Genomic DNA, 10,363 nt, shown 5'->3' with positions numbered 1-10,363 from the left:
CCCTGTAACATGGGAGACTTTAACTAATAAACTGTACTAATTGGCCCGACCAAAAATTATAGAAAAAAATTTGTAGATGCATATATGAGTCTAGTTTTAGGGAAAAATTATGAAACTGATTTTTTAGTTGTGGAACTCAAGATATGATTTTTAAGGTGACAGTGACACAGTTAGCCAGCTGTCTGGAAATTTTTAAAATGAACTGTGCAAGTAAATGAATTAAGTCGGTCAGCACCTCGTGTTCGACTCTGGCAACGGTCTCGGGCAAGGGGTGTTACACGCGCCTAGAGATAGGGTGACAAGATTTTACCGGATTAGGGTGAAACCTAATAAAGTGATCCATAGATAGAGTTAATGCAACCCTAGGGCGTTAACTAGAAAGAGATTTCAATTATTCAATCTAGGGTTAGACGTTGTTAGTCTCGAGAGAGATAATAATATAACTTAGGGATCTCTATGGAACAAGTTGAATGAATAAATCTTCTGATTCAGAGTCAAATAACAAGTGAAGTCTAGGTGAATTTTTCCTTAGGTATTGTCTTAATCAATCGAGTTTTCCAAAAAGTATTTTCCCCAAATTTCTTTTCTGTGATTTCTTAGTTTAATTAATTAGTTAGATAAACAAAACCCTTTTATTTTTTAGGCTAGATAATAAAAAGAAAGTTAATACTAGTACTTTTGGTTCCTTTGGGTTCGATAATCCGGTCTTGCTAAAACTATACTACTGTTTAATAGGTACACTTGCCTTTATCGTGATAATAGTTAGTTTCAAGAACGATTTATTATAAATATTTAAAACCTGTCACGAATATCACGTATCACTATACACATAACCAAAACATACATCATTTACAAGCCAAATCAATTGGTTAAATACATTACCAACATATAGGCCATATTAACTACAACACCTATACAAGCCATATAACCAAATACACAAGTTCAAAAGTACCAAAACAATGGTTGGATAGTGTGATGAGATCTCCGACAAACTCCCAATCCGGGCAAGCTTTTAATTCACTATAAAACACAAAAAAGTAAACAGAGTAAGCTATTAAGCTTCGTAAGCTCATATGGCTAATAAGTATAACTTACCATTCATTCACAATTTAAGTAATATAAACACAATATATTACAATTCAACTTAATCACAAGGCTAACATATATTCATCCACATAGTAAATCTTGAAACTCACTAATTTCATGGATTCAATGCTTATATAGTTTACGTACATACTTGCACTGATATATATCAATCTCTTACTCTTTCATATCATCAATATACCCGTTGAACCATTTAGAATAATATCAGATACTCGGGAATCTCTCACCCTAAGTGCTAATACATGGTCGAAACCATCTCAATCTAATATCTCATATGCAAATGCTCATCTCGAGCTATCATCGGGTCTACTCACACAAGCTGACAGTCAAGACGTAGCTACACAATGCTGTTCATATAAGCTGACGAGTAACCACAATACCTGCCGGATAACTCAGCCACTGGTAGAACGTATGGACCAGCACCCAAACCACAATAACCCCTAATAACATGTCATTTGTATCCTATCTATTCCTAAGGTTCAACTGGGATTTCACAAGTAGCCAAATCTTTGTCGAATATTTCCGTGAAGTCTTATTTATCAATAATGCAATAATAAAGCATTTAAAACACAATTACATTAATGCTTATTAACATACGAACTTACCTCGAATTTGTACGGAGAGAATCGAGCTATCAATCCACTATTTTATTTTTCCCTTTATCTAAATCCGAACGTTGCTTTTCTTGATCTATATATAATCAAATTTAACTTATTTAAATATCATTCTATTCGATTTAACCCAAAAATCATATTATGGAAAATTACACTTTTGCCCTTGAATTTTGAATTCTTTACAATTTAGTCCCTAGCTTATAAAATGAAAACTTCATGAAATTCCATTTCAACCCATACTAGCCAAATTCTATATAGACTTATAGCAGCCCAAAGTTTTCATTGTTTCACACAATTACCCTAAAATTTTTACATTTCTCAATTTAATCCCTAATTGACAATTTCATCAAAAATCATTTAACAAATGTTGTTTTTCTAACAACAACCATTCATTTTCTATCATCAAACATCAAAACACATACATATTCATCAATGGTAAAACCCTATACTTTTAACAATTTTTCAAATTAGTCCCTGGGCTAGCTAGATTAAGATATAACGACTTTAAAAAACATAGAAATCATTAAAATGAGACAAAATTATACTCACATGCACTAGATGAACTTGGCCAAATGTCTAGCCCTAACTATGGCTTTATTCTTCATCAATTTTCGGTGGAAATAAAAGCTAAAGAAGATGATACATTTTTTATGATATTTTACTTTAACTTATTTATTAATTTACTTTATTAACCTTTCAATATTTAAAAATTTACTCAATATGCCAAGCCAACATCCTCCACTATCTCATTAATGGTCTATTTACTACACAAGGACCTCCACTTTAAGGTTCCACATCTATTAAACACTTTTAGCTAATAGAACTCGACTTTTACACTTTACGCGATTTAGTCCTTTCTATCAAATTAAGCATGCAGTCGATAAAATTTCTTAACGAAATTTTTATATGACACTACTAACATGTTGTAGACAATAAAATAATAATAAAATAATTATTTCAAACTCGGATTTATGGTCCCGAAAACACTGTTCTAATTTCACTAAAAATGAGCTGTTACATTGCATGTACTAGGTTTGTGTGTCATCATTGTTGTTTTGATATGTAAAATGTTAAAATATGATCTCAAGAGAAAATAGTCAAATTATATGATATATGTAAATAAGGTATGATGTTTAAGTGCAAGCTCATAGTAAGTATGTTTGGAATGTTGTGATAGAGATGCTTATGTTTGGCATATTGGTTGAATGTTAGATGGTGTGCTTTAAAACGCTTTGAATGATAGTTCTTTTTGTTGTTATATACTAGTGGTATCAATGAGGATACATTGGATAGGCGCTTAGGATGGTTGATTTAGCATGCTTTGAGCTTGTTTAATGTCATTTTGAATATGTCTTTTGGCTGGTAAATGGATTACTTAGGGTCTAAGTAAGCTTGAAACGACAAACTTGTCATTTAAGGTTCATTTAGGTCCACACGACCTAAGACACGGGCTTGTGACTCAGCTGTGTGAGACATACGGCTTGGAGACATGGTTGTGTGTCATCTAATAATTTATTTAGGCTTCAAGTCAGTGAGTTACACGGCCTAGTACACGGACGTGTGACGCGGCTGTGTAACCTTACTCAGAGAGTTTCACGAGTGAGGACAGAGGCTGGGACACGGCCGTGTGTCCCTAGTTTGATTGTGACATGGCCTGAGACAGAGAGGTGTGTCTCAGCCGTGTGAGGCACACGACCGTGTGACCCCTATTTTTCAAATTTTGCATATTTTTACTAAACTTTCCAAACTATTTCAAATTGGTTCCAAATTGATTCTAAGTCATTTTTAGAGCCTCTAGGGCTCGATTTAAGGACGTTGTGCATGAATATGAATGGTTTGTGATGTGATTATATTATTGATTGATAAAATGTTTAAATGTTTTTTATTGTTTTGTAATACTCCGTAACCCTAATCTGGCAATGGAGACAAGTTAAGGGTGTTACATACTCAATGGGTGTGCTTTATCCATGTAAAATTTCTTTAATATCTTTTTCGTATTAGTTGATTGATGAACATGAATTTCATATTTTAAATGCCCAATTTGTACACCAAGACAAAACTATGTTTTTCGAAGATCTTTCATCTCAAAATCTTTCTTTAAACAAGTTATTGTATTTTGAAGCTCTTCAGGAGTTCCAATAATATTTAGATCATCAACATAAACAACAAGTATCACAAAATCTGATCCAAACCTTTCTATAAAGACACATGGACAAATTCAATCATTTTTATAACCTTCTTTTCACAAGTATTCACAAAGACGATTGTGTCACGTACGTCCAGATTGTTTTAATCCATATAAACTTTTCTTTAATCTGATCGAGCAATTTTCCCGAGAAACTCTATATCCTTTTGGGATTTTAAATCCTTCAGGGATTTTCATATAAATTTCACTATCAAGTGTACCATATAAATAGGCTATAACAACATCCATTAGATGGATGTCAATTTTTTCGCGTACTACCAGCCTAACAAGATATATAAATGTGATTGCATCCACCACAGGAGAATATGACTCTTCATAATCAATGTCGAGCCATTGTAAAAATTCTTGTGCTACAAGTTGTGCTTTATATCTTACGACTTCATTTTTTTCACTTCATTTTTGCACAAATACCCATTTATATCCTACTGGCTTTACACCTTTAGGTGTTTGGACTATAGGTCCAAAAACTTCACGTTTAGAAAGTCAATTCAATTCTGCTTGAATTGCATATTTCCATTTTGACCAATCATTTCTATTTTTACATTCCTCAATAGATTTAGGCTCAGGATCCTTATTTTCTTCTATTATTTCAATAGCGATATTATAAGCAAAATTTTTGTCGATAACTATTTTTTTTATTCCATATTTTTCTAGTATTGACATAACTTATCAAGATCTCTTTATAATTTTCACATTCACTTTTAGGTACCTAAATCTCTTCGTGAGGTTTGTAATTAGTTATGTCATGGGTCTCTTCAGGAACCCTCACTTCCACTATATGACCATCTTAAATGCTTGCTCCTTTTCTTTTACAAGGATTTTTAGCTTTGGAACCGATCGGTCTTCCACGCTTTAGGCATGGATTACTTTCTTTTGCACTAACAGTTTGCCCTATTAGGACATCAATTCATATTAGAGCATTTTTAGCTGGTATGTGAGATTTAATGAATCTGATAGTTGATTTGTAAAATAAATTATCTATTGAACTTCTGGTTCACATTGGTTTGTATAAGGATCTTAGACATTGTTAATTCTTTTCAAGTACTTTATTAATCCAACTTTTTATTCTCTCCCCCTAATGTCGGGAAAACTAACAACTCATGTCATAACTAAATCTCAAATTAATAGCTCAAAAATATTATAAGGAGACTCATATAAATATACATTCTCAATCTCTTATGATGACCCATCTTTGTGCGTTGTAGTGAAGCAGGTGGAACATATACCGCACATCCAAAAATTGTAAGATACGAAATATATGATTATTGACCAAAAATCAATTATAATGGGTAATGTTTATAATTTATTGGCTTGATGCATGCAACATGTAAATCAATACAATCTCATGCTGAAATAGAAAGTTTTGTTCCCATAAGTAATGGTTTAGCTATTAGTTAGAGGCATTGGATAAATGATTCAGCTATATCGTTTTATGTGTGAACATGAGCTACAGGATGTTCAACTTTTATCTGGATTGGCATACAATAATTATTGAAAGCTTGGGACATAAACTCACCAACATAAGCAAAATGAATTGTTTTAATTACATAATCTGAAATTAATCATTTAAAAAAGCAATCTCGCAAATGACAGGTTGCGACTTGATAACGTGTGTGATTATTTTGTAGATGCATCTACCAAAATTATATAATGTCAAAATCATCCACATAGTGGATGAATGGGCCCATATTCATTTTAGAAATCCAAAACATTAAATCTCAACTTTAGCCAGTGAGTTTGTAATAATCAATTATCATTGAGAACAAGCAACACATGAGAATTCTTTAAATTAAAGAATCTTTTGGTTTTTTAATAAATGTGTATATGAATCCTCAATTAATTTTCATATCATATATAATCCAGCATGGTCTAACTGGTCACGCCGAATAGTAAATGTATTTGTATCAGTAAACTTCTGGTTTACTTAATCATGTTTTTCAATTGTACTAGTGACAATTAACAATTTTATCATCATTCTTTTTATTTTGTACTCACATATAAGCAATATTGTGACATTTACTTTTGGAAATGTCTACATCAATGTAAAGTCCATAATGTTATTAACTCAATAAAATAAATATAATTTACAAACAATCATTTGCAATACTCACTTCAGGGAATATGCCAAAATCTTCAAATATTGACCGCAATTTTTTTTTCATTATTATTCTTTTTCTAGTGGTTAGAAGTGCCACTATTATAATCACCTTGATAACGGTTATTAGTACGCCTCCAACCACATCCTCAATTACAACAACAATTATGATCTCTATATTTTCTTTTTTCATAATTGTTATGTACTATTATATTCACTTCAGGGAATGAAGCAAAACTAGTGGGAAGAATTTCATAGTTTTTCATTAATAACTTATTATTTTGCTTAGCCACTAGAAGATATAAGATCGTTTGAAAAAACTTTTAAAGTTATTTTCACAATATTGCTACTGCAGGAGCACATTAGATATTTCAATCATATAGTGTAATGTACTCTTTCGGGGAATATATATAATACAAATATATGAGTATCTCATGTTATTTCTATATTTGGTTTTAATGTAAAACACATGAAGGTTTTATTCAACATATATCTTTTTGATCTGAAAAATAATATTATATTTTACAAAATTTTGCATCACAAGGAGGTAAAATATTAGCTCTTAAAAAACTCTTTTTTTACAGTTTGATGAAATATTAGCTCTTCAGGAACATATAATCATTTTATTATATAACCTTAATAAATGCTTAATTTATTTTAAATAATATACAATTTTGCAATTCTTTTGAACATGAATGATAAAAAAATTTCTGATCTTCTAAAATTTTATTTATTCATATAAAATGAATAGGTATAAATAAAACATATATTAAACATAACAAATAATAAATTCATGTGGTTAGATAATATTTATATTTTCTTTATCATAACACAACAAAATACAAAATATTATAATGTCAAATTAAAATATTAAAATAACTTTACAAAATATTATAATATCAAAACATAAACATTTTCTAACCTCCACCTCTTATGACATAATTTCATTTCAAATTTTACAATGATATGAAATTATTACAAACAGGGTGAATATCCCAAAGTGGATATGAAATTATCATAGACAGGGTAAATATCCCAAAGTTCATAACAAGTAAGTATTTTTACTCACATTCCCTAATAATTATATATTTTAATCAAAATCAAAATTAAACCAATCAATTTTATTAAAAAAAATTATCTCCACATAAAAATCCTAATAATTAAATGCGTGAAGGGTTTTATAAATTGATAGAGATATGGATAGTGTAACACCCCTAACCCGTATCCGTCATCGGAGTAGGGTTACGAGATATTACCGATCAATATACATCAAATAGCATACATGACTCATACATTTATGCATTTATACTCAAATACCATTCAACATAGTCACTTATCCCTTATTAATGCCTACGAGGCCTTAAATATGCTTTAGAAGTGGTTCGGGACTAAATCGATAACATACAATAATTTTTGGAAACTTAGAAATTTTTCAAACATAGAGGGGTCACACGCCCGTGTGAACAAGCAGTGTGCCTCACACGGCTCAAACATGCCCTTGTCTCAGATCGTGTGAAAACAGGGCATACATACTGACTTGGGTCACACGGCCAACCACATGCCCGTGTGTCTAGCCTGTATGCCCTTCGAAGTGGCCACACACGCCCATGTGCCAGGCCGTGTTCTAGGCCATGCCAAAACTGTAAGGTTTACTAACTTATGCAACACGGCTAAGTCACATGCCCATGTGCTAGGCCGTGTGTCAATTTGGGGGGTATACTAACTTGTACCACACGGCCAGTCACATGCCTGTGTGTGAGACCGTGTAGAGCATACTAACTTCATTTTAATGTCAACACCAGGGGAAACACGACCGTGTAACATGATTGTGTGTCGCACACAGCTGAGACACATGCCCGTGTCTCTACCTGTGTGGATAAAAATAGGCCATTTGCAAGGCCAATTTGCCACCCATTTTGCACATACCTATAAAAACTCAAATGGTACCATTTCATCACACAAATAGGCTGCCAAAATCATCCAACAAATGCACAATTAATACCATTATACTCTTATCTATTCCAAGTCTCAATTCACTACTATTTACTTAGCCAAATACATGTTAAAACAAAATCAAACATTATAGTTCATTTATCATAATTCACATAACCAACTTTCATACCAAAACATACCAAAACAAGTCATTATTCTTGACTATATATATATACCAAAACATACAACCTTACAAGCCATTTAATATAGCCGAACACACATCAATATTAACAACATTTACAAGCCAACTCTCGTGGCTATATTGACAACCAAAATACCACATCTAGCTTATACATGCCATATACCATATTTACTAAACTCAAAAGTACCAAATAGATGTCCGATAGTGGGATGATGTTCCCGACGACTCTCAGATCTGAGCTAGCCTTAATTCACTATAAAACAAAGAAAAATAATGCAAAATAAGCTTCATAGCTTAGTAAGTTCGTATTAACGTAATGAGCAACTTCACCATTCATTCACAATTCAATCAATATAAATGCAAGATAATACAAATACATTAAATCTTAAACCATTCCATCATTCATTCAATAGCTTACCAAGAATTCATCTATTTCATGGATTCAATGTTTATAAACTTTACGTATGTACCTGTACCAACTCGTACCAATCTCATTCTAGTCCACATCTTTCAATTTCCCACTAAACCATCCAGAATAGATGTCAGATATTTAAGGATCTCAATCGATAAGTACCTATACCATGGTCCATGGCCAAATCAAGGTAACTTATCTTAGAGTACCTATACCATGGCCCGTAGCCAAACAAGGTATAACTCGCACCCGAAGTGCCGATATCATGGCCCGAAGCGAACTTAATACCCTAATGACATGTCATTAATAACCTAGACTATTCCTAAGGTTCAACCGGGAATTTCCAATACCAAATCATTGTTGAATCATGGTCGAATAGGTTCATAGTCTAGAATTTACAATTTATGCAATATCAAAACATTTAAATACAATTATAATAGAGCTCGTTACATACAAACTTACCTCGTGTTCAGAAATGACGGATCGAATCGACTAATCGACAACCTTGCTTTCCCCCTATCTAAATCCGAATTCTTTCTTTCTTGATCTATATGAATTCAAAATTAACTTATTTATTCATCTACTCATTCAATTTAGTCCAAAATTACTCATTCAGGCATTTTTACACATTAGCCCCTAAACTTTAACATTTAATCAATTTAGTCCCTATTTCACAAATACACAAAATTCACATAATTTCGTTACACCCAAGCTTGGCCGAATTGCATATAAGTCCCTAGTAGCCCAAAAATTTCATTTATTTCACATTTTAACTACTCAATTTGCATATTTCACAATTAAATCCCTATTATGCATTTTCATAAAAAAATCACTTAATAAAACATGTAAAACTATCATCAAGCTTTCATAATCCATCATCAAACATCAAAGAACTCATAGATTCAACAATGGAAACTGTCAAAATCTTTAATAATTTTGAAATTAAAGGTACGGGCTAGCTAGATTGAGCTGCAACGATTACAAAAACATAGAAATCATTAAAAACCGAGCTCAAAACACTTACCAATTAAGCCTTGCAAGTGTCGAACCCTAATATACATAAAAATGGTGTTTTTCTCCTTTGAATTTTCGTCAATGGCAAGAACAATGAACAAATCATGTTTTGTTATAATTTTATTAACCTTATTTATCAATTTACTCATTTACCCTCGATGAATAAACATAAAAATTTATAATGCAGGTCCTTTAATGTCCATTAACACTACCAATGGTCTAATATCATCATAAGGACTTTTAATTTATTAAATCATAACAATTAATCACTTTAAACAAATAGTATGCAACTTTTGCATTTTACGCGATTAAGTCCTTTTTCTCAAATTGAGCAATTAAACGAAAAAATTAGCTCACAGAATTTTCACACATACATACTATCATGCTGTAAACACATAAAATAATATTAAAATAATTTTTTGACATCAAATTTGTGGTTCTAAAACCACTGTTCTGATTTAGCTTAAACCGAGTTATTATAGATAGTGAATTATATAAATAGAACTTTTTAATAGAAATCAAATCAAATTTCAAAAGAAGTTGATTAAATGGACTTACGTTACCATTAATGAGAAGTAGTGATTATAAACATCCTTTGTAATGAAGAGAAAGAGATCATATCTAAGTAAATATCAAAAAACAAACTTTGAGAGTGGAGCTTATTTCTCGATTTCATATAGATAATGATATCAAATCTTTCACCATCCTTAAGAACAAAAAAATAAAATAAGTTAACCAAAACAATGATAACGTATAGTGAAAGAAAAATGAAAAATAATAATTA

Source organism: Gossypium hirsutum, chromosome A05 (assembly GCF_007990345.1).
Source record: "Gossypium hirsutum isolate 1008001.06 chromosome A05, Gossypium_hirsutum_v2.1, whole genome shotgun sequence".
Taxonomy (NCBI): domain Eukaryota; kingdom Viridiplantae; phylum Streptophyta; class Magnoliopsida; order Malvales; family Malvaceae; genus Gossypium; species Gossypium hirsutum.
Note: the sequence above shows the minus strand (reverse complement) of the source record.